The 27,228-nt window shown below is 40.2% G+C and overlaps 2 long non-coding RNA genes across 2 annotated transcripts; both read left to right on the top strand.

Annotated features, from left to right (window-relative positions):
• Positions 1 to 21,049: 21,049 nt before the first annotated feature.
• Positions 21,050 to 24,538, top strand: LOC131982256 (uncharacterized). The gene is made up of 2 exons (XR_009395367.1): positions 21,050 to 22,961; positions 23,136 to 24,538. It is a non-coding gene; the product is annotated as an uncharacterized LOC131982256 (long non-coding RNA).
• A 518-nt stretch (positions 24,539 to 25,056) lies between these two features.
• LOC131982255 (uncharacterized) lies at positions 25,057 to 27,014 on the top strand. The gene is made up of 2 exons (XR_009395366.1): positions 25,057 to 26,661; positions 26,824 to 27,014. It is a non-coding gene; the product is annotated as an uncharacterized LOC131982255 (long non-coding RNA).
• The last annotated feature ends 214 nt before the right edge of the window (positions 27,015 to 27,228 follow it).

Here is a 27,228-nt window from a genome sequence, read left to right as displayed (position 1 = left end):
AAGGGGAGAAGTCCTTTCCAGCGCAGTCCACCCCAGCCGAACCAGCGCACGCGGACGTCAGGTAGGCCGAGGTCGTTCCCAAATGTCTCTGCTGCTCTCTGGGCACCACGCCGGACATAGCTGTCTCCAACAATCCATACGGTGGCTGTGGGACAAAAATAAATTAGAGCAATAGATTGCACCAGGTAATGAAAAATATAAAGCCACCTATAAAGGGTGACTCAGAACTATTGTCTCACCTGTTAGATGGAACAAGGGGCAGTAAATGCACAAATACCCCACTGTGAAATACTCGCACCAAGTAAAAGTTCTGCATTTAACCTTTACTACTGATACTTTAAGTACATTTTAATACAGTTTTACTTTTCAGTAAGTTTTGAATGCAGGACTTTTATTTGCAGTGGAGTAATTTCAGTGTGTCATTATTAATTTTATTATAGGGATCTGAATATTTTTTTACCACTGGTAATATATTATAATATGTATTTTAATGATATACTGTATGGATTTTAATCAATATATATTTTCTATATATTATTGTAATATTGTTGTTATAAGTGTATTAAATAACCAACATTTTTATGTTTTCAAAGTAGAGGTAATCTTAAAATACTGTAAGTGTGCTTTAATTTATAAAAACGCAAAACACTTTGAATAAACTGATCATGTTTCTCATATTAAATCTCTACCTGAAAGTAAGTTAACAGGCAATGTAATATCAACTGTCAAGACTTAATTAGCGAGAACTGGTACTTACGGTTCATCCGGAGTGGAGCAGCTTTGGCGGATGTTGCTGGCATTTCTGATTTACTGAAATAAATATGCATGTTGTAAGAAACACAGAAGTACCTTTTTTTCTCCACAGTCATTATGACAATAATCACACAGTGCTGGCACTAGTGCACCTGAACTAAAATCAGCAATAAATCCCGGCGATAATAATTATGACTAACATGCAAGCCATCATCAATACAACATGTACAAGAACATAGTAAGCTAGCTAAGTAACGTGACGTTACTGGTAGCCACAAACGTTAATCTATGTAATTATATATATATATATATATATATATATATATATATATATATTGAGGTAATAAACGGTAAGAAATAGCATCACTCTGATTCGCGCCAAATTGCTGTATTGTAGTTTAACCGAGTTTAACAGATTGCAATGAAATAATGTAATTTAATAAAAAAAATATTGGAACATATATATTGAGTAATATAATATTAGTCTAAATGACAGGTCGTTATTATTTTAAGTTTCGTTTTATAGTTTTGGTCTTAACTTACCTTGGTTAAGATAGCTGTTAAGACATCAACCGGCGGCAAGGGTATGCACGGTATGTAGCAGTACAGTATGTACAGTATGGTTTTGCTTCAGTTGTGTGCGGGGTCTGTCGGCGCGATGACGTAAGGCTGTACGTGCGCGCGCGCCGGTCAAATCTGTCTTCTGTTTGACCGGCGAGCTGAGAAAGCACACAATTATTTGCGTTTACATAAAAGCACATAACTGTAGAAACAAAAGAAAAAAGTCATCATACCTCAACAGTGTTCTTGTCAATTCGGCGTCAATATAATACATAAATACACATTTTTGCCTGAATTTGTCGCATCAAGCCTCACTATTTCAGGGGGAGAAGACGTGGGAATAGGTGAGAAAAAACAAGATTTATCTTTAAAATACGTAGTGTTTTTGGATTACACGTACGCCGAATTAAACACAGGTAAGACTGCTAATTAACTGTCTATTATGTGTGTTTCATGGTAAAGAGAGGATACGATAAACAGAAAATATAGGGAAATATAGACGGCTCTGTTTTATTTGCAGAACCTATGGGTGACGTCACGGAGATGACATCACTCATATGGTCGTCAGGGTAACGGCAATCGCATTTTATGACTTTGATTGGCGGACAGTTATGGGACAAATCTAATTGGCTCTTTGTGTTTTGGGCTTGATTGAAATACTGTGCACGGCGGGAACTCGCTCTCTCTGACTTTTCGTCTGAGGTAAGAAGACGTATTTTTATTAACTGTATATTTCGCTAGCATGCTACTGTTACAATTGTGACTTAAAATGTTAGCATTTTCATAATTGAACTTTTAAACTACTGTCGAAAATATGTCTGCTGGTACAATTATTACATGAGTTTATAATGTGTGGCTTGCTTTATTAATGATAAATTAGTGAATATATTAGAAAGCTTGTTCAGTATTTCATCTGTGTAATGTATTCTTCCTTGAAATGTGTACTTCCTTTGTGAAATGTAGTTGCAAGTTAATTTGAGTTTCATTTGGACGATGTTTGTCATTTTATTTTGCTAATTTATTCGCGGCTACTGGGTCTGAGCTAGCGTTTATCGAGCTAACTTAGGCTAGTTAGCATTAGCATTATGACGAAGCAATTTTTTAAATTTCAGTAGAGGAAGAATATCTTCACAATTACTCGGTTAATTCAGGGTTTTATTCGAGCCAGTCAGAGTTTGTTTTAACCAAGGCGGTTTTGGTGAGATTTTAATTCATGTTGAAGTATGCTTAATTCTTATTTAGCTCGGTTTTGGTGAGATTTCAATTCATGCTTGAGTGTGTTTAATGCTTAGTTAGCCGGGAAAGTGACTCCTGGCTGGTTGTTGAGATGAAAGTTGCCGGTTATGTCAGTTTGTGTTCCTGTGACTAATATTAATGTACTGTGTCTGACTGACTTCAAAAGAATCACACACCTGTTGCTTGATTGATTTTGTGTCAGTGTGTACAGGATGCTACCATGATGCTAACAGTTGTAATAAGAGCAGGTGTGTCTGGTGTTAGCAAATACTATTGATACTAAGAGTGCACTGCATTGTGTGATTGGTTTGATGATACTGACAGACAGCTTACAACAGTTTATGATTGCTGTGTTTTGTCTTGTGTATGTGGGAAGGTGTCATTATGCTAATAATAATATCATAATGCAAAAAAATGGCTAGCTTATGGTGTTTTCCTTGATTAATGTTGTCAAAATGCAATTTTTAATGTTTCACTGAGGTTTGTGTACAATGTTGGCCTGACTAATTTTTTTTACTGTGATATGTAGCTAATCGTATGTGGAATTTGATGGTAGCTTCTTGATAATAGTCCTGTTTTTTGTGAGGATGTTTTGGTATTCTCATGTAATAAGGTGTAATAGGGTGATTCTTTTGAAGCCAGTCTAAATTATGTCTGTAAAGATTATAAGGACATACTTTATTAAACTAAACATATTTCACTTTTATATGACTGAACAATATAGCCATAATTAGGCACAATTCATTGTTTTGTGTTGAAATAATATTTTCTTTATTTTTAAACATTTTTGATTCACAAATTCATTACTGTAATGCATCCAGATAAAAATGTCACGGTTTCCCCACACTTATATACAATAAATATTTAATAAGCTTTATAAAAAATAAATATACATATGTGTAAAAAAATATATAATTTAACAGAATAAATGTGAGGAAACCATGCCATTTTTATCTGGACGCATTACAGTAATGAGATTGTGAATCAAAAATATGTTTGAAAATATTATTTTAACACAAAACAATGAATGTGCCTCATTTTGGTTATATTGTGCATTCATATAAAAGTGAAATATATTTAGTTTAATAAAGTATGTCCTTATAATCTTCACAGACATAACTTAGACTGACCTCAAAAGAATCACACACCTGTTGCTTGATTGATTTTGTGTCAGTGTGTACAGGATGCTACCATGATGCTAACAGTTGTAATAAGAGCAGGTGTGTCTGGTGTTAGCAAATACTATTGATACTAAGAGTGCACTGCATTGTGTGATTGGTTTGATGATACTGACAGACAGCTTACAACAGTTTATGATTGCTGTGTTTTGTCTTGTGTATGTGGGAAGGTGTCATTATGCTAATAATAATATCATAATGCAAAAAAATGGCTAGCTTATGGTGTTTTCCTTGATTAATGTTGTCAAAATGCAATTTTTAATGTTTCACTGAGGTTTGTGTACAATGTTGGCCTGACTAATTTTTTTTACTGTGATATGTAGCTAATCGTATGTGGAATTTGATGGTAGCTTCTTGATAATAGTCCTGTTTTTTGTGAGGATGTTTTGGTATTCTCATGTAATAAGGTGTAATAGGGTGATTCTTTTGAAGCCAGTCTAAATTATGTCTGTAAAGATTATAAGGACATACTTTATTAAACTAAACATATTTCACTTTTATATGACTGAACAATATAGCCATAATTAGGCACAATTCATTGTTTTGTGTTGAAATAATATTTTCTTTATTTTTAAACATTTTTGATTCACAAATTCATTACTGTAATGCATCCAGATAAAAATGTCACGGTTTCCCCACACTTATATACAATAAATATTTAATAAGCTTTATAAAAAATAAATATACATATGTGTAAAAAAATATATAATTTAACAGAATAAATGTGAGGAAACCATGCCATTTTTATCTGGACGCATTACAGTAATGAGATTGTGAATCAAAAATATGTTTGAAAATATTATTTTAACACAAAACAATGAATGTGCCTCATTTTGGTTATATTGTGCATTCATATAAAAGTGAAATATATTTAGTTTAATAAAGTATGTCCTTATAATCTTCACAGACATAACATAATAGTTTAACCTATCCATTCATATTCTTTGCAAGCTTTAATCCTGTTTTTCACCTCACAGATTTACAACTTGACCATTGCTTACTGGTGAGTGTTTGTCAAAGACTGTTAAAAACATAAAGTACCGTCATAAATTATGTTTTTTTAGGCCTCATTTCTAGAGAGAAAGAAGTAATAAAATCTGAATATTTTTTTAAATAGTTATAGTGGAAAAAAATAATTCTTGATGGGAATGCGCAGAGTAGGTCATGTCAGCTTTTAGTGTAACTTATGTTTTGATATTTGTGTATTTTAATAAAATTGACCAATAATAATGAAAAAAATGTGAAAATTAAATATGAATGTTTTGGTCATGAGTTACCTTAAAAGGTGAAAAAAAAGTTGCTAATAATTTTTTTTCTACATTTCCTAAAACCAGTCTAATGTCATGGGGTCCTTTTTTACCCCCGAGGACCATGGGTGCGATAAAAATTCATATGAAATGTATGTTATCTATAAAGGATACAGAGGGGCACATGCTGAAATTTTCAAGCAATTCTATGAAAGTTAACCTTTATTTAATCGTATGGTGAAAATTATTTGGGGTCAAAAGGGATCCCAGGACCACAGGAGGGTTAACACTATTTGATATGTTTCTAGATGTGCTATGTGTGTATTTAATTCAAATGATTATATTCAGCTTCATACTGCCTGCAATGCTCACGGTTGTCGTCCTGTTCTAGATAAACATTACTTCACTTGAGACAAGAGACTTGAGTATCCAGTTCTTCATTGACCTTCAGCATTCAGTTGTTTGTCTTCACCTTTTCAGGTAAGCAATTTTTAAAAAATGCTTTTGTAATGTGAAGAAACACTGAAATTATTATCATAAAGAATTTTCAACCACTGTTCTGTGATGTCATGTATAGTGATATACAAATATATCTGAAGGAACGGTGTATTTGGGATAATCAATATTATTAGTATTATTTATTTATTTTTAAATCATAGAATGGTGGAAAATAGATTATTAGAACAAAAACTAGTAACTAAAAGAAATTGGTAACAATAATGTTCATTCATTAATTGACGCTTGGCCAAACTCATCTAATTAAGTATTGCTGTTTCATTAACATGTTGTATTTATTTATTTTGTAGTCTAAAACCTGAGAAGCTATCACCATTTTGTTGTTTCACATCAGAGTAAGTATTTCACATTATGCAGATTTTTCAGCATGTGGTCCTCAATATATAGCATAGAAGTCACTGTATTTTCTGACTTTTCCAGGTTTCCTGTGTCCAGGATCTTCAAGACAGACTAAGCTAACTTTTCATATTTTTTGCACATTTATATTTAGGTTAGGTTAGGTTTATAGTAGAGTATTTAGTCAGTATAGTTTAGCTTTTTATGCTAGTCTAGGGACAGTTACAGTTTGCGAGTTATTGTTGCACAGGCTATTGTATATTTTGTTCAAGTGAGACGAGGAAGACCACTGCTTCCAAGATGCCGAGGAAGGGCAAGCGATCCCGCGCTCAGAAAGTACGTTGGACAAGTCTCGACCTTGCAGATCCTGCCCAACTTAGCCCAACCACTTCCGACCATGGGGTAGAAATGACAGCTCAAACACCTCCATCAACCAGCCGGCTGTGGATGATGAATAACGCACCCACAACTCCTTCTCCAGTCTACAAGGTTCAGAAAATCCAGACACCCCCACAGTCCAAGAGCAGCTGGATGACCTCTGGACCCAGCTGCTCACCAGTTGAAAAGGTAGGCTTTTTTTAAAAATTCTTCATTTGTTAATTCTGCACAAAGTGATACACAAATTATTGAATGTCTTCCATTTCAACAAACACAAACATGACATGTATATTTAAATACATGACTTAATGCAAAACAATCATACTAAACATCACAACAGCCATGAAAGAGGAAGCTTGTGAGTCTTTTTTCAAACCAACCATTGCACACACTTCCATCCAAGGAGGGGTTACATCTTGATGGTACATTTTTAGATTAAACATTTTTTTGTGAGATTTGTTATTGTTGTTTCTGGGGACGGGGCGGAGAAGGTAAGTCTAAATATTGCATGCAAGAGACCAACACTGGGGGAAAGCTACCTGTATACACAACCATCAATCTACTTGGTTGCTTCAAAATTTAACGATAGTTTTGCAAATCCCGACCCGGAGAGAAGCACATAAAACAAAAAAAAGCGATGTGAGATTTTCAAGGTCTTTCAATGACATCAACATTATTTTCAATGACATTAATCTCGCAATTAACATTAGTTTTTTCTTCAAAAATATAACTATAATGACATTCAAATGTAGATTTCCACAAGCACAATAATAAACTTCAAGTCACATTGGATAAAACAAAACATTCTTAACATCCTTAATAAGCCCACATTTCTAATATAATGATTTCAGGTGAAATCTTTTTTTTTTTTACTTTAAATTCTTATCTCATTTAAAGTAATTTATACTACATCGTATTTTTCATATGAAATTATGTAAAAACAAAGAGAAAAGAAAAAGATCTAAAACTAAAAAATGAATCTAAAGGTTGCATGTGAGATGCCGATACCAACGTTTCAAATAGCTATCTGTATACACAACTACATGAATTTACATACTTGGTTGCTTCTTTGGCTTCAAAATTATATGATAGTTTTGCTAATCCTGACTTAATATTTAGACACGACCCGGAGAGGAGCACATTAGAAAAAAAACACAAAAAAACATGAAATCTTGAAATAAATAGTGCATATTTATTTGCTCAAAGAAAGCTTACTGATGGTAGATTATCAAGGCCTTTCAATGATTATTTTTATATTATTTTCAATGGCATCATGATAATTGCAATTCACATTACTTTTATCTTCTAAAACGCAAATGACATTAAAATGTAGATTTCGACACACAATAATAATAAACTTGAAGTCACATTGGATAAAGCAAAAAAATTTGTGACAGCCCTGAAATGATGGATTAAACATCCTTAATAATCCCAAATGTCTAATAAATTAATTTCTGGTGAAAAATTTTAATTTTAATTCTAATCTCATTTAAAGTAATTTATACTACATTCTATTTTTTTAATTAAATTATGTTAAAATAATAATAATTATGTGACAAACATTGTTGTAATAGAATAATTAATAATAATAAATGTTCATACCACTTTATTTAGCTTCCCCACTGGCCACACAAAGAACCTCACATTGAAGAGCCACAGCAAAGAGGGAGAAAACCTATTTTCTCTGTGAGGGCGAGCCACAGTCAGAGTGATGACAGATACCACGTCTTCAGCAGAAATCATCAGTGCACCTGCATTGCTCTCACATTTCTGGCCTACCACAACGAGGGATCACCGTTCAACACCGCCAACCTTGACAGAGTGCTCGAGATGGGAGACTCACTCTACGTCGGGATCAAAAACCAGCTACTGTTGGAGGACCGATATGTCCAGGATCACCTGACTGTTGAGGAAATGCCACAACAAGTTCTGACAGACAACACTGTCTACGATGTGTGCATGTCTCCCATAAGATGTGGATGCCTGAAGGCCCAAGAAGGAAGCCCTGGTGGCTGGTTGCCTCTGGATGCACAGCTTCAGTCTCTCTCAACAGATGTCACCCATGCCATCCTGATTGTATCTCCTGAGTGCATTGCAGTGTTCCGTGATAGATCAGGACGATACGGAGTCTTTGATTCTCATTCAAGAAATGCAAGAGGATTGCCCTACCCTGATGGAACTGCAATTATGCTGACTTTCAGCCACCTAAGTGACCTCGTCAATCACCTGAACAGTCTGTTTGACAGCCGTGGTACCCAGGCTAGCTACGAGTTTGTGCCAGTGTCTTTTCGTAACGTTGACCAATCCAGTGAATGTCATGGACAACCAGATGATGTGGAGAGCACACAAAGTCCTGCTGTATCACCACCGGAAAGTTGCGCCACAAAACAACTTGCAGAGAGCAACGTGGAGGTACCTCAACTAGAAACCATGGCACAGACCAAAGAAACCAAGTCAGACGTCACTTCAGATGTCCCACAACGACAAGATGATGTGGAAGTCAAGGATGCAGTAGAAAAGCTTTCCAAACTGAGCAAGGAAAGGCGACGTAGAGCTTTGCGCAATACAACTACAAAAACAAAGACAAAGGACAAATCTACATCTGCACAGAAAACCAATTCAAGAAACAAATATGAAAAAAACAAATATGCCCACTGCTCAGAATTCCGGATGAAAAGACTGATGGCTGTGAAAACAAAATATGTGCAGGACAGTCAGCACCGACTGCAAAAGCTGTTGTCTGCTGCTGATCCTTGTCTTCAAACCAAAAAGAAACTGTACTGTCTCAGAAGATACAAGACAGATCTGGATTTTCAGACTCGACAGAAAAAATACATGGCCCAGAGATATAATACACGTTCTGATGTCAGACAGAAGAAGAAAGCGTATTTAACATCAAAGTATGCATGTGACCAGGAGTACAGGCAAAAACACAAGGCTTACATCACATCAAAGTATGCATCTGACCAGGAGTACAGGCAAAAACGCAAGGCTTCCAACACATCAAAGTATGCATCTGACCAGGAGTACAGGCAAAAACATAAGGCTTACATCACATCAAAGTATGCATGTGACCAGGAGTACAGGCAAAAGAAAATACAAAAAACAAAGCAAAGTAACCAAACAAGGTATCACAATGACCCAGCCTTCAGGCTGCAACACAACAAGCGCTGTATTGAGCACAAAAGAGGTAAGTTCGCAACAAATCCTGTATCTCACATCCGTTTCAAATTGGACCGTGCACTTCGGATAAAGAAGAAATACAGACGGACTGTAATCAACTGCCACCAAAGTCCAATGCCCCAAGATCAACCACAACGTGTGATCAATGCTGTGATGGAGGCTGCCATATCTTCATTCCGGGAAAAGACGAAGCAAGGACCCACCTATGTCTGTACAGTGTGCCACAGGACTCTGTTTCCTAATCAAGTGATACGATGCAACAGAGCAAAATACAACAACAACAGTGATGTGGCTGCTGCTTGTTTAACTGGTAAGTATGTTCACGTCTGTGACATGGGATGCCCGTCCACCTGTACCATGCCATCTGAAAGAATGCAGGAGTGGATCTGCTACACCTGTGATGGCCACCTGAGAAGAGGAAACATGCCATCTCTTGCAGCAGCAAACAAATTGGAGCTGGCACCAATTCCTTCAGAACTGGCTGAACTGAATGTACTCGAAAGACAGCTGATTGCAAAGATCTTACCTTTCGCAAAAATCATTGCCTTGCCAAAAGGACAGCAAAGAGCGGTACACGGTGCTGTTGTGTGTGTGCCTTCTGAAGTAGAAGCTACAGTGAACTGTCTCCCAAGACCCAGCAGTGATGCCCAGCTACTGAAAGTGAAACTGAAACGACGCATCAAGTACAAAGGACATCAGTACTTCTTCACTGTCAACATGAAGAATGTGCTAGCTGGACTAACGACACTCAAGGACATCCATTCGGAATACAAAGATGTATCTATTGATGAAACTGCTACATTCGACAGTCTCCAAGATGATGAAGAACAGACACAACAGGACAATGGAGATGCAAGTGAGCAGGCTGACCAGTTGCAAAACCCAGACAAAGAGGAACTTCGACCTGGTCTGATCTTAGACTCTTGCATGCAGCCACCCGACATAGCACAGGAAGTGTTATCTTATGGAGATGGAATTTTCAGTGTTGCACCAGCCCAAGGAAACAAACCTGTTGGCTTCTTTGCCATACCAAAACTTGAAGCCATGGCCTTCCCTGTGCAGTTCCCAACAGGCCAGAACACATTGGATGAGGTCAGGAGAAACAAACTGTCACCGAGCAAGTACTTTAATGCGAGACTGTTCTGTGTTGACACACGCTTTGCGAGCGACCAGTGTTACCTGTTCTTCTCGCAATTTGTGACAGAAACACACATGGCTACAAACAGCATGTCAATCCAAATGCGCAAAGGCAAGCCGATGACGAGAGATGGACGCAAAATCTCCAGCAAGATGCTTCAGGATAAACAAGAGGTGGAAAAACTAATCACAAACAGGGACGCAACACGCTTCATGCAACCTCTGCGAGGGACTCCAGCATACTGGGAAAAAGCACTGAAAGACATGAATGCTATGGTCAGGCAGTTGGGAAAGCCTACATTCTTCCTAACATTTTCTGCGGCTGAAATGAGATGGCCTGAGGTCATAGAGGCAGTAAAAGCTCAACAAGGAGAACAAGTTGACTTTTCAAAGCTGGACTGGAATGCCAAATGCGAGATACTTCGAAGCAACCCTGTGACTGTTATGCGGCTGTTTGAGAAAAGGGTTGACGCACTCATGACGGATCTGTTGCTGTCACCTGCACAGCCCATTGGAGAAGTAGAGGACTACTTCTATCGAGTGGAGTTTCAAGCCAGAGGAAGTCCTCACATTCATATGCTGGTTTGGATCAAGGATGCACCCGAGTATGGAGACAAAGATGACGACGTAGTAATCAAGTTCATCGACCAGTACATCACATGCCAGATGCCGGACCAAAATGCAGACCCAGAGCTGCACAAAATCGTATCAGAGGTTCAAGTCCACAGCAGGAACCATTCAAAATCCTGCAAGAAAGGCAATGTATTGTGCAGATTTGGGTTTCCAAAACTACCCATGGACAAGACCGTCATCAGCTATCCAGATGAAGATGAATATGATGAAGACGAAGATGATGAAAAAGATGATCATCACGATAACAGTGATGACCAGCAACAGGTAAGTGGCCAAAAAAACAGACGCCAAGGCAAAAAGGAAAAACGAAAGAGCAAGAGCAAGAAAACAGCTCTTCTGAAGAGACAAAAGGAGGCCAAGGACAAGCTACAAACACTGAGGAATTTCATTAGTGACCCAAATGCCTCATTCAACAACTTGTCTGAGCTGCTGGAAAAATGCAACCTCACCTATCAGGAATACAGGAAACATGTGGAAAATCTAACAGTGAGCAATGTCATTCTGCTGAAACGTCATCCAAAGGAGTGCTGGGTGAATGGATACAACGCCGATCTGCTGAGAGCATGGAACGCAAACATGGACATCCAATTTGTGCTGGACGAGTACAGCTGTCTTATGTACATGATGTCGTATGTGTCAAAGCCGGAACATGAGATGAGCCACTTCCTGGATCAAGTCATTCGTGATGTGAAGAAAATGGACGTCAACGAGAAAGATGAAATGAAGCACATAATGCAGGCATACGCTAAACACAGAGAGGTCAGCGCTCAAGAGTCTGTGGCACGGACATGCAGCTTGCCACTCAAAAAGTGCTCACGAAATGTGGTGTTCATCCCGACCGACGACAATGCAGTGAAGATGAGTCTTCCCATGAGCAGGTTGAAAGACGTTTCACCAGATTCAGAACAAGTGTGGATGTCAGGCCTACCGGACAAATATGCAGAAAGGCCCGAAAAACCTGAAGAATATGAATTTTTGTGTCTGGCTGACTTTGCATCTCACTACAGGACTCTCTATGGACAACAATGCAAAGGAAAAAATGCAGTCCCCCTTCTGAAAGACAAAGGACACATTCAAAAAAGAACTGCAGGAAAGCCGGCCATCATTAGATTCGCTCGCTTCTCAGAAAAGAAAGATCCAGAAAGATTCTACGGACGACTCCTCAAACTGTACCTCCCACACAGATCAAATGATGACCTGAAGAGCAAGGAATACCCCACCTACGAACAGTTCTACAAATGTGGGCGAAAGTGGGGATTTAAGGTACGAACTCTGGTCGACGCCAAGCAGAAGCAGTACGAAGGACATGGGGAAAAAATTGACAAGGCGCTGGAAAAAATTCAACAGGAAGGCGTGGTCGCTGATGCGTGGAACAGCTTTGCACCTGAGGTGGAAGTGGATCGTCTGGAATGCATCAACCAACGAGAAGAAATAAATACCAATGAGGAGGTGGACAACATACCAGAATTTGCAGTGGATCGTACCAGCAGTATAGCTGTACCAGCAATCGAGGCACCAAAGCTTAGCCCGGACTTTGTGAGGAAGCTATACCAAAGCCTCAACGAAACACAGGCGTCCATATTCTACACTGTGCGTGACTGGTGCCTCAAACGTGTCTGGGGGCACAATCCTGACCAGTTCTTTTATTTTGTCAGTGGTGGAGCTGGCAGTGGAAAGTCACATGTGATCAAATGCATACATGAGGAAGCAACCAAGATTCTGCGCCAACTCCCAAGATTCCGCGACCAAGGAGACATGTCAACGCCTGCAGTGCTACTGACTGCATTTACTGGGACTGCAGCCTTCAACATCTCTGGCAGGACATTACATTCAATGCTAAAATTACCAAGAAGCTTGAAACCACCATACCAGGGACTCGGAAATGCACTGGATGAAATGAGAGCAATACTGTCCAATGCGGAAATACTAATAATAGATGAAATCTCAATGGTTTCAAAGGAGTTATTTGCCTACGTCCACTGGAGATTTCAACAGATCAAAGGCAACAAGAAGCCCTTCGGAGGAATGTCCGTCTTGGCAGTGGGAGACTTCTACCAACTGCCACCACTTGGCAAAGCAAAACCACTGTGCGTGTATGAGGAGGGCATACTCGACGTATGGAAAGACAACTTCAAAATGGTCAATCTGACACAGATCATGCGGCAGAAAGATGATCTTGTTTTAGCAGAGCTTCTGAACAGGTTGCGGGTGAAGAAGAAGACAGACGAACTCAGAGACGAGGACAGAGCTTTGCTCACCCAGACTGTCATCGACATCAAGGACTGTCCACTCGATGCCCTGCATATCTTTGCAACAAACAAAGAAGTTGATGAGCACAATCGGACAACTGTAGCAGCTCTACATGCGGATTTTGTCAACGTTAAGGCACAGGACTACGCCAAAGACCCCACCACAGGTGAAATGATCCAGACTGGAGGCTTCAAAGGGATGAAAAGAGATCTACCTGACTGCATACAAGCTGCACACGGAGTACGCATAATGATACTCAGGAATCTGGATGTGGAGGATGGACTTGTGAATGGCACATTTGGAACCATTGCCAACATCGTAACAGGCCAGCAGGACGGACAAAGAACAGTTACAATGATTGGACTTCGACTGGACAATCCAACCGCCGGACAGAGATTCCGTAAGAAGATCCAAGGGCAATCGGATAACCTGGTCTACATTGAGAGAACTGAGGAGAACATGACCAAAAAAGGAGCCGTTCGAAGGCAATTCCCAATGAAGTTGGCTTTCGCCTGCACAGCCCACAAAGTCCAAGGCATGACAATGGAGTCGGCAGTGGTGTCACTGAAGCGTGTGTTTGAGCCTGGAATGTCATATGTTGCCCTCAGTAGGACAACGTCACTTGGAGGGCTGCACATCACGGACTTTGAAGAAAAGAAAATCTACGCTGATCCTGAAATCACAGCTGCAATGGAAAATATGAACCAAGCGTCATTCGAGTGCACAAGACCACTCTTGCAACATGCGAAAGCCCAAAACCTCAAAATTGTTCACCACAATACACAAGGACTTCCATCTCACATCGAGGACCTGAAATGCCACCATGAACTGGCACTTGCCGATGTGTTATGCATAACGGAAACACATCTGTCTGGATCCTTTGTTTCCCCAAAGTTCCAGTTGGAAGGATACAACATGTTTTCACGCAGCAGACAAGTGTCCTACACGAACTTCAAAGACATGGCAACAAAAGATGGTGGAGGAGTTTCAGTGTACTGTAAGAGCCACATCCAGGCAGAGGCTCGGAGGTACTTTCACAATGTGACCGATCTCGAGTTTGTAGTGGTCAAACTTCAGGCCCCAGTCAAAACCGTCATTGCAGCTGTTTACCGACCACCACACTACTGTCTCAAGAACTTTTTGCCAAACTTGGAAAGCCTCTTGGACTCCTTGGACCTGATGAATCAACAGCCAGTCGTTGTTTGTGGAGACTTCAACGAGGACCTCCTGTGCAAAGGAAAAAAGGCAATACAAGAGTTGTTTCAATCAAAAGGATATACACAACTCATCACAGCTGCAACAACAGAAAACGGGACACTTCTCGACCACATTTACGTGTCTCAACCACATACCTGCGTCCAATCTGGTGTACTGCAAACGTACTACAGTTATCACAGTCCCGTCTACTGTGTTTTAACTGATAACCAAGGATAAGGCACTTGCATATCTCCATTCTCCTCACATCCGTAACCTTGGTGTCACCTTCGATAAAACCCTCTCCTTCAACCAGCACATTTTGCTGGTGGAGGAACTGAGACAGGTAGGGGGGTACCTGCTTATGGAGGGCTTGGTGAGGACTTTAAAGTGGATTCGCTGGGGTGTGTCACCTTCGATCAAACCCTCTCCTTCAACTAGCACATCAAAAACGTCACTAAAACAGCCTTCTTCCTCACCACCTGCTTCACTGAAATTAAATCCTGGCTCACCAACTGCATCAGCGGCAACAGGAAAACTGGACCCTTCAAAACCACACTCACCAAACAAGGAAGTTCAAAATCAATGGATCACAAATGGAAAACAGGAAAACTGGACCCTTCTCAACCACACGCACCAAACAAGGAAGTTCAATATCTCTTAGAGTCTGCATGTACGGGGCCTAAGGTGGTATTGTTCTGTCCATCAAAAGGATTCCCACAACTATCACAGCCGGAAAACAGGAAAACTGGACCATTCTCAGGCACACTGACCAAACAAGGAAATTCAATGTCAATGGATCACTAATGGAAAACTGGACTCTTCTCATCCACACTGATCAAACAAGGAAGTTCAATATCAATGGATAACAAATGGAAAACTGGACTCTTCTCAACCACACTCACCAAACAAGGAAGTTCAATATCAATGGATCACGAATGGAAAACAGGAAAACTGGACCCTTCTCAACCACACTCACCAAACAAGGAAATTCAATGTCAATGGATCACAAATGGAAAACTGGACTCTTCTCAAACACTGTCACCAAACAAGGAAATTCAATATCAATGGATCACAAATGGAAGACTGGACTCTTCTCAACCACACTCACCAAACAAGGAAGTTCAATATCAATGGATCACGAATGGAAAACAGGAAAACTGGACCCTTCTCAACCACACTCACCAAACAAGGAAATTCAATGTCAATGGATCACAAATGGAAAACTGGACTCTTCTCAACCACACTCACCAAACAAGGAAGTTCAAAATCAATGGATCACGAATGGAAAACAGGAAAACTGGACCCTTCTCAACCACACTCACCAAACAAGGAAATTCAATGTCAATGGATCACAAATGGAAAACTGGACTCTTCTCAACCACACTCACCAAACAAGGAAGTTCAATATCAATGGATCACAAATGGAAAACTGGACTCTTCTCAAACACACTCACCAAACAAGGAAGTTCAATATCAATGGATCACAAATGGAAAACTGGACCCTTCTCAACCACACTAACCAAACAAGGAAGTTCAATATCTCTTAGAGTCTGCATGTACGGGGCCTAAGTTGGTATTGTTCTGTCCATCAAAAGGATTCCAACAACTATTACAGCCGGAAAACAGGAAAACTGGACCATTCTCAGGCACACTGACCAAACAAGGAAATTCAATGTCAATGGATCACTAATGGAAAACTGGACTCTTCTCAACCACACTGATCAAACAAGGAAGTTCAATATCAATGGATAACAAATGGAAAACTGGACTCTTCTCAACCACACTCACCAAACAAGGAAGTTCAATATCAATGGATCACGAATGGAAAACAGGAAAACTGGACCCTTCTCAACCACACTCACCAAACAAGGAAATTCAATGTCAATGGATCACAAATGGAAAACTGGACTCTTCTCAAACACTGTCACCAAACAAGGAAATTCAATGTCAATGGATCACAAATGGAAAACTGGACTCTTCTCAACCACACTCACCAAACAAGGAAGTTCAATATCAATGGATCACAAATGGAAAACTGGACTCTTCTCAGCCACACTCACCAAACAAGGAAGTTCAAAATCAATGGATCACGAATGGAAAATAGGAAAACTGGACCCTTCTCAACCACACTCACCAAACAAGGAAATTCAATGTCAATGGATCACAAATGGAAAACTGGACTCTTCTCAAACACACTCACCAAACAAGGAAGTTCAATATCAATGGATCACAAATGGAAAACTGGACTCTTCTCAACCACACTCACCAAACAAGGAAGTTCAAAATCAATGGATCACGAATGGAAAACAGGAAAACTGGACCCTTCTCAACCACACTCACCAAACAAGGAAATTCAATGTCAATGGATCACAAACAGAAAACTGGACCCTTCTCAACCACACTCACCAAACAAGGAAGTTCAATATCAATGGATCACAAATGGAAAAGAGTCTGCATGTACGGGGCCTAAGTTGGTATTGTTCTGTCCATCAAAAGGATTCCCACAACTATCACAGCCGGAAAAAAGGAAAACTGGACCATTCTCAGCCACACGTACCAAATAAGGAAGTTCAATATCGTCAATGGATCACAGCCGGAAAACAGGAAAACTGGACCCTTCTCAACCACACTTACCAAATAAAACAGCCTTCTTCCACCTCAGGAACATTGCCCGCCTCCGTCCATCCCGAACCTTTCCAGCTGCTGAGACCCTAACCCATGCATTCTTCAAATCCAGACTCAACTACTGCAATAGCTTGCTTTAAGGTTCAACATCCAAAACACTCAAGAGACTACAGTATTTCCAAAACTCTGCTGCTTGCCTCCTCACCCACTCTCGTACCCGTGACCACATCATTCCTGTCCTCCATAACCTCCACTGGCTCCCAATCCCCCAGCGAATCCACTTCGAAGTCCTCACCATCACCTACAAAGCCCTCCATAACAGGCCCCCTCCCCTACCTGTCTGAACTCCTCCACCGGCAAACGCCATCCGGCTCTCATCCAGCTCCAACATTTCTACCAAAGTCATCACTCCTGCCACCCACTCTTCCATCACCACCTGCTTCACTGAAATAAAATCCTGGCTGGTGAGCCAGGATTTTATGGCTTTATAGTCATCTGGTGACTGGAGCCAGGAGTTAATTTCATGGATGCAGTTGGTGAGGGTAGAGTGGCTGGCAGGATTGATGACTTTGGACGAAATGTGGAGCTGGATGAGAGCGGGATGGAGTTTGCTGGTGGAGGAGTTCAGACGGGGGTGGGGGGGCTTGTTATGGAGGGCTTTGTAGGTGATGGAGAGGACTTTGAAGTGGATTCACTGGGGGATTGGGAGCCAGTGGAGGTTATAAAGGACAGGAGTGATGTGTACGAGAGTGGGTGAGGAGACGAGCAGCAGTTTTGGATATACTGTAGTCTCTTGAGTGTTTTGGATGCTGAACCATAGATCAGGTTATTGCAGTAGTTGAGTCCGGATTTGATGAATGCGTGGGTGAGGGTCTCAACAGCTGGTAAGGTTAGGGATGGACGGAGGCAGGCAATGTTCCTGAGGTGAAAGGAGGCTGTTTTAGTGACGTTTTTGATGTGCTAGTTGAAGGAGAGGGTTTAATCGAAGGTGACACACCCCAGCAAATCCACTTCAAAGTCCTCACCATCACCTACAAAGCCCTTCATAACCAGGCCCCCCACTACCTGTCTCAGCTCCTCCACCAGCAAAATCCATCCCGCTCTCTACGGTCTGCTGACGCCAACCTCCAACAGGAAAACTGGACCCTTCTCAACCACACTCACCAAACAAGGAAATTCAAAATCAATGGATCACAAATGGAAAACTGGACTCTTCTCAACCACACTCACCAAACAAGGAAGTTCAATATCAATGGATCACAAATGGAAAACAGGAAAACTGGACTCTTCTCAACCACACTGACCAAACAAGGAAGTTCAATATCAATGGATCACAAATGGAAAACAGGACTCTTCTCAACCACACTTACCAAACAAGGAAGTTCAATATCAATGGATCACAAATGGAAAACTGGACCCTCCTCAACCACACTAACCAAACAAGGAAGTTCAATATCTCTTAGAGTCTGCATGTACGGGGCCTAAGTTGGTATTGTTCTGTCCATCAAAAGGATTCCCACAACTATCACAGCCGGAAAAAAAGGAAAACTGGACCATTCTCAGCCACACGTACCAAACAAGGAAGTTCAATATCGTCAATGGATCACAGCCGGAAAACAGGAAAACTGGAGCATTCTCAACCACACTTACCAAATAAAACAGCCTTCTTCCACCTCAGGAACATTGCCCGCCTCCGTCCATCCCGAACCTTTCCAGCTGCTGAGACCCTCACCCATGCATTCTTAAAATCCAGACTCAACTACTGCAATAGTCTGCTCTATGATTCAACATCCAAAACACTCAAGAGACTACAGTATATCCAAAACTCTGCTGCTTGTCTCCTCACCCACTCTCGTACCCGTGACCACATCATTCCTGTCCTCCATAACCTCCACTGGCTCCCAATCCCCCAGCGAATCCACCTCGAAGTCCTCACCATCACCTACAAAGCCCTCCATAACAGGCCCCCTCCTCTACCTGTCTGAACTCCTCCACCGGCAAACGCCATCCGGCTCTCATCCAGCTCCAACATTTCTACCAAAGTCATCACTCCTGCCACCCACTCTTCCATCACCACCTGCTTCACTGAAATAAAATCCTGGCTGGTGAGCCAGGATTTTATGGCTTTATAGTCATCTGGTGACTGGAGCCAGGAGTTAATTTCATGGATACAGTTGGTTAGGGTAGAGTGGCTGGCAGGATTGATGACTTTGGACGAAATGTGGAGCTGGATGAGAGCGGGATGGAGTTTGCCGGTGGAGGAGATCAGAAAGGTGGGGGGGCCTTGTTATGGAGGGCTTTGTAAGTGATGGTGAGGACTTTGAAGTGAGGGATTGGGAGCCAGTGGAGGTTATAACGGACAGGAGTGATGTGTACGAGAGTGGGTGAGGAGACGAGCAGCAGAGTTTTGGATATACTGTAGTCTCTTGAGTGTTTTGGATGCTGAACCATAGAGCAGGCTACTGCAGTAGTTGAGTCCGGATTTGATGAATGCATGGGTGAGGGTCTCAACAGCTGGTAAGGTTAGGGATGGACGGAGGCAGGCAATGTTCCTGAGGTGAAAGAAGGCTGTTTTAGTGACGTTTTTGATGTGCTAGTTGAAGGAGAAGGTTTGATCGAAGGTGACACACCCCAGCGAATCCACTTCAAAGTCCTCACCATCACCTACTAAGCCCTCCATAACCAGGTCCCCCGCTACCTGTCTCAGCTCCTCCACCAGCAAAATCCATCCCGCTCTCTACAGTCTGCTGATGCCAACCTCCAACAGGAAAACTGGACTCTTCTCAACCACACTCACCAAACAAGGAAGTTCAATGTCATCAATGTATCACAAACGGAAAACTGGACCCTTCTCAACCACACTCACCAAACAAGGAAGTTCAATGTCATCAATGTATCACAAACGGAAAACTGGACCCTTCTCAACCACACTCACCAAACAAGGAAGTTCAATATCAATGGATCACAAATGGAAAAGAGTCTGCATGTACGGGGCCTAAGTTGGTATTGTTCTGTCCATCAAAAGGATTCCCACAACTATCACAGCCGGAAAAAAGGAAAACTGGACCATTCTCAGCCACACGTACCAAATAAGGAAGTTCAATATCGTCAATGGATCACAGCCGGAAAACAGGAAAACTGGACCCTTCTCAACCACACTTACCAAATAAAACAGCCTTCTTCCACCTCAGGAACATTGCCCGCCTCCGTCCATCCCGAACCTTTCCAGCTGCTGAGACCCTCACCCATGCATTCATCAAATCCGGACTCAACTACTGCAATAGCTTGCTTTAAGGTTCAACATCCAAAACACTCAAGAGACTACAGTATTTCCAAAACTCTGCTGCTTGCCTCCTCACCCACTCTCGTACCCGTGACCACATCATTCCTGTCCTCCATAACCTCCACTGGCTCCCAATCCCCCAGCGAATCCACTTCGAAGTCCTCACCATCACCTACAAAGCCCTCCATAACAGGCCCCCTCCCCTACCTGTCTGAACTCCTCCACCGGCAAACGCCATCCGGCTCTCATCCAGCTCCAACATTTCTACCAAAGTCATCACTCCTGCCACCCACTCTTCCATCACCACCTGCTTCACTGAAATAAAATCCTGGCTGGTGAGCCAGGATTTTATGGCTTTATAGTCATCTGGTGACTGGAGCCAGGAGTTAATTTCATGGATGCAGTTGGTGAGGGTAGAGTGGCTGGCAGGATTGATGACTTTGGACGAAATGTGGAGCTGGATGAGAGCGGGATAGAGTTTGCCGGTGGGAGGAGATCAGACAGGTGGGGGGGGGTCTTGTTATGGAGGGCTTTGTAGGTGATGGAGAGGACTTTGAAGTGGATTCCCTGGGGGATTGGGAGCCAGTGGAGGTTATAAAGGACAGGAGTGATGTGTACGAGAGTGGGTGAGGAGACGAGCAGCAGAGTTTTGGATATACTGTAGTCTCTTGAGTGTTTTGGATGCTGAACCATAGATCAGGCTATTGCAGTAGTTGAGTCTGGATTTGAAGAATGCGTGGGTGAGGGTCTCAGCAGCTGGAAAGGTTAGCGATGGACGGAGGCAGGCAATGTTCCTGAGGTGAAAGAAGGCTGTTTTAGTGCCGTTTTTGATGTGCTAGTTGAAGGAGAGGGTTTAATCGAAGGTGACACACCCCAGCGAATCCACTTCAAAGTCCTCACCATCACCACAAAGCCCTCCATAACCAGGTCCCCCGCTACCTGTCTCAGCTCCTCCACCAGCAAAATCCATCCCGCTCTCTACGGTCTGCTGACGCCAACCTCCAACAGGAAAACTGGACCCTTCTCAACCACACTCACCAAACAAGGAAGTTCAATATCAATGGATCACAAATGGAAAACTGGACTCTTCTCAACCACACTGGCCAAACAAGGAAGTTCAAAATCAATGGATCACAAATGGAAAACAGGAAAACTGGACCCTTCTCAACCACACTCGCCAAACAAGGAAGTTCAATATCAATGGATCACAAATGGAAAACTGGACTCTTCTGAACCACACTCACCAAACAAGGAAGTTCAATATCAATGGATCACAAATGGAAAACTGGACTCTTCTCAACCACACTGGCCAAACAAGGAAGTTCAAAATCAATGGATCAGAAATGGAAAACAGGAAAACTGGACCCTTCTCAACCACACTGACCAAACAAGGAAGTTCAATATCTCTTAGAGTCTGCATGTACGGGGCCTAAGTTGGTATTGTTCTGTCCATCAAAAGGATTCCCACAACTATCACAGCCGGAAAACTGGACTCTTCTCAACCACACCCTCCAAACAAGGAAGTTCAATATCAATGGATCACAAATGGAAAACTGGACTCATCTCAACCACACTCGCCAAACAAGGAAGTTCAAAATCAATGGATCACAAATGGAAAACTGGACTCTTCTCAACCACACTGGCCAAACAAGGAAGTTCAAAATCAATGGATCACAAATGGAAAACAGGAAAACTGGACTCTTCTCAACCACACCCTCCAAACAAGGAAGTTCAATATCAATGGATCACAAATGGAAAACTGGACTCATCTCAACCACACTCGCCAAACAAGGAAGTTCAAAATCAATGGATCACAAATGGAAAACTGGACTCTTCTCAACCACACTGGCCAAACAAGGAAGTTCAAAATCAATGGATCACAAATGGAAAACTGGACTCTTCTCAATCACACTGGCCAAACAAGGAAGTTCAAAATCAATGGATCACAAATGGAAAACAGGAAAACTGGACCCTTCTCAACCACACTGACCAAACAAGGAAGTTCAATATCTCTTAGAGTCTGCATGTACGGGGCCTAAGTTGGTATTGTTCTGTCCATCAAAAGGATTCCCACAACTATCACAGCCGGAAAACTGGACTCTTCTCAACCACACCCTCCAAACAAGGAAGTTCAATATCAATGGATCACAAATGGAAAACTGGACTCTTCTCAACCACACTCACCAAACAAGGAAGTTCAATATCAATGGATCACAAATGGATAACTGGACTCATCTCAACCACACTCGCCAAACAAGGAAGTTCAAAATCAATGGATCACAAATGGAAAACAGGAAAACTGGACCCTTCTCAACCACACTCGCCAAACAAGGAAGTTCAATATCTCTTAGAGTCCGCATGTACGGGGCCTAAGGTGGTATTGTTCTGTCCATCAAAAGGATTTCCACAACCCATCAACAATCCCCATCACCAACAACTACAATGAAGGTACGTAGGCTACATTTCCAGTGATGCAGATAGGATAGGGACAGCAGCTCCTAAATTGAGGTAAATAATATGTTAAAAGTATAGAGTCGCACGACAAATCATTGCTGTTGTTAATTTGATCAACTGTACACATACTGTATATTGTTTTGGTCATAATTCCTTTTCCCCCCATAGACTTCATGTTGCTGTTACATCGTGATTTTATGCTGTAGGGGAACATCAAAGAGACACCAACAGCAGAAGGAGAAACACAACATATCACAAAGCAAATTTAAGTACACTTTTTCTTTGAAATAAGATTTGTTTCCAGTAGTTTTGTAATTTACTAAAGATATATTGTTCATCTGTACTCAGAAAACACTGAATTAATGCTATTGTGTTTTTCTTTCCCTTTCCCTTTCCCTTTCCAAAAAAAACAACAAAAAAAACAAAAAAAAACCCCTCTTTTCTCTTCTTCTTTTCATTCAACATATTGCACTCCTGTAGCGATGACAGTTAGCTCTTAAAGTTATGTACTTACTTGATTCCTGTGTTCTATGTCTAGTACCATCAGGTTGAATGCACTTGTCGCTTCATCTAATTAAGGATTTTTTCTCCTTTTTTCTTTTCCTATTTGTTTTTTTTGTTTTGTGATTTTGCCATAAATGTGACACCTGATGAACACCATGCAAAGAAGTTTACATCATGATTTTGTGCTGAAGGGGAACATCAAAGAGACACCAACAGCATAAGGAGAAACACAACATAAACAACAAAATAAATTTAAGTACTCTTTTCCTTTGAAATAAAATTAGTATCCAGTAGTTTTGTAATTCACTAAAGATATATTGTTCATCTGTACTCAGAAAACACTGAATTAATGCTATTGTGTTTTTCTTTCCCTTTCCCTTTCCCTTTCCAAAAAAAACAACAAAAAAACCAAAAAAAAAACCCTCTTTTCTCTTCTTCTTTTCATTCAACATATTGCACTCCTGTAGCGATGACAGTTAGCTCTTAAAGTTATGTACTTACTTGATTCCTGTGTTCTATGTCTAGTACCATCAGGTTGAATGCACTTGTCGCTTCATCTAATTAATGATTTTTTCTCCTTTTTTCTTTTCCTATTTGTTTTTTTTGTTTTGTGATTTTGCCATAAATGTGACACCTGATGAACACCATGCAAAGAAGGTTACATCATGATTTTGTGCTGAAGGGGAACATCAAAGAGACACCAACAGCATAAGGAGAAACACAACATAAACAACAAAATAAATTTAAGTACTCTTTTCCTTTGAAATAAAATTAGTATCCAGTAGTTTTGTAATTTACTAAAGATATATTGTTCATCTGTACTCAGAAAACACTGAATTAATGCTATTGTGTTTTTCTTTCCCTTTCCCTTTCCCTTTCCAAAAAAAACAACAAAAAAAACAAAAAAAAAACCCTCTTTTCTCTTCTTCTTTTCATTCAACATATTGCACTCCTGTAGCGATGACAGTTAGCTCTTAAAGTTATGTACTTACTTGATTCCTGTGTTCTATGTCTAGTACCATCAGGTTGAATGCACTTGTCGCTTCATCTAATTAATGATTTTTTCTCCTTTTTTCTTTTCCTATTTGTTTTTTTTGTTTTGTGATTTTGCCATAAATGTGACACCTGATGAACACCATGCAAAGAAGTTTACATCATGATTTTGTGCTGAAGGGGAACATCAAAGAGACACCAACAGCATAAGGAGAAACACAACATAAACAACAAAATAAATTTAAGTACTCTTTTCCTTTGAAATAAAATTAGTATCCAGTAGTTTTGTAATTTACTAAAGATATATTGTTCATCTGTACTCAGAAAACACTGAATTAATGCTATTGTGTTTTTCTCTCCCTTTCCCTTTCCCTTTCCAAAAAAAACAACAAAAAAAACAAAAAAAAACCCCTCTTTTCTCTTCTTCTTTTCATTCAACATATTGCACTCCTGTAGCGATGACAGTTAGCTCTTAAAGTTATGTACTTACTTGATTCCTGTGTTCTATGTCTAGTACCATCAGGTTGAATGCACTTGTCGCTTCATCTAATTAAGGATTTTTTCTCCTTTTTTCTTTTCCTATTTGTTTTTTTTGTTTTGTGATTTTGCCATAAATGTGACACCTGATGAACACCATGCAAAGAAGTTTACATCATGATTTTGTGCTGAAGGGGAACATCAAAGAGACACCAACAGCATAAGGAGAAACACAACATAAACAACAAAATAAATTTAAGTACTCTTTTCCTTTGAAATAAAATTAGTATCCAGTAGTTTTGTAATTTACTAAAGATATATTGTTCATCTGTACTCAGAAAACACTGAATTAATGCTATTGTGTTTTTCTCTCCCTTTCCCTTTCCCTTTCCAAAAAAAACAACAAAAAAAACAAAAAAAAACCCCTCTTTTCTCTTCTTCTTTTCATTCAACATATTGCACTCCTGTAGCGATGACAGTTAGCTCTTAAAGTTATGTACTTACTTGATTCCTGTGTTCTATGTCTAGTACCATCAGGTTGAATGCACTTGTCGCTTCATCTAATTAAGGATTTTTTCTCCTTTTTTCTTTTCCTATTTGTTTTTTTTGTTTTGTGATTTTGCCATAAATGTGACACCTGATGAACACCATGCAAAGAAGTTTACATCATGATTTTGTGCTGAAGGGGAACATCAAAGAGACACCAACAGCATAAGGAGAAACACAACATAAACAACAAAATAAATTTAAGTACTCTTTTCCTTTGAAATAAAATTAGTATCCAGTAGTTTTGTAATTTACTAAAGATATATTGTTCATCTGTACTCAGAAAACACTGAATTAATGCTATTGTGTTTTTCTCTCCCTTTCCCTTTCCCTTTCCAAAAAAAACAACAAAAAAAAACCCCTCTTTTCTCTTCTTCTTTTCATTCAACATATTGCACTCCTGTAGCGATGACAGTTAGCTCTTAAAGTTATGTACTTACTTGATTCCTGTGTTCTATGTCTAGTACCATCAGGTTGAATGCACTTGTCGCTTCATCTAATTAATGATTTTTTCTCCTTTTTTCTTTTCCTATTTGTTTTTTTTGTTTTGTGATTTTGCCATAAATGTGACACCTGATGAACACCATGCAAAGAAGGTTACATCATGATTTTGTGCTGAAGGGGAACATCAAAGAGACACCAACAGCATAAGGAGAAACACAACATAAACAACAAAATAAATTTAAGTACTCTTTTCCTTTGAAATAAAATTAGTATCCAGTAGTTTTGTAATTTACTAAAGATATATTGTTTATCTGTACTAAGAAAACAATGTGTTAATATTGTTTCTTTATTTTTTCCTGGCCTGAAGGGTAACTACAAGACGGAATCAACAACATTAAGCGCTTAAGTGCTTTTCTTACTGCTCATGACATTCTTATATTTCATGATTTCTTACAAATATTTTTTATCTGTAAACCGAAACCTTACATTTTTGATGTTTAGTTTGCTCTATGATTGTTTTATCTAATTAATGATTTTCTCTCTTAATGATGTTCTCTCTTCTCTTTGTGTTGTTTTGTGATTGTGCATGAATCTGACACCTGATGAACACCATGCATAGAAGGATGGCAGCAACCCCAAAGGCAAAAGTAGGATCATCACAGTGAGGACAACAGCAAAGATCGCAGCCGTTCAACCTGTGAAGAATCAGCATTCCAACACGAGGCTTGAGGTAAAATTAAACACTAGTAAAGATTGTACTTTCATTGCCTTCTATCACATTTTTCTCAGTACTTTGTAAACATATGTAAAATATATAACTCAACTCTGGAAACATCTACGCTCAACAGTCTACAGATTACTAACTACTATTGTTATTATTTGTTTTATTTAGAATTGGTCGCGGCAGATGGCCATTCACCATGATCCGGGTTCTGCTCAAGGTTTCTGCCACGGGCAGTTTTTCCTTGCCACCGTCGCCAAGTGCTTGGTCATGCTGGAAATTGTAGTGGAGATTGTTCAAACTATCATCACAGAACTATACAATTACAACTACGATTAAACACTTTGTTACAATCTTCTAAAGTTTCCTGGTCATTTCACACTTTATTGCATAATTGTATCTTTTTCTTTTAAATTTTCTTAACCAATTTCCACAGTTGCATCAGACATTTCAACAGAGGGCATCCACACCGCACTTTCTGGAGGAAATGCAGTTTATTTCTTACACCCTTTCACTATATTTCTAGGCAAACTGTCAATGGTACATTTTTAACAGCCTATTTGTTCTCTCATATGG

Source organism: Centropristis striata, chromosome 12 (assembly GCF_030273125.1).
Source record: "Centropristis striata isolate RG_2023a ecotype Rhode Island chromosome 12, C.striata_1.0, whole genome shotgun sequence".
Taxonomy (NCBI): Eukaryota; Metazoa; Chordata; class Actinopteri; order Perciformes; family Serranidae; genus Centropristis; species Centropristis striata.
This window is presented reverse-complemented; position numbering and strand designations above follow the sequence as displayed.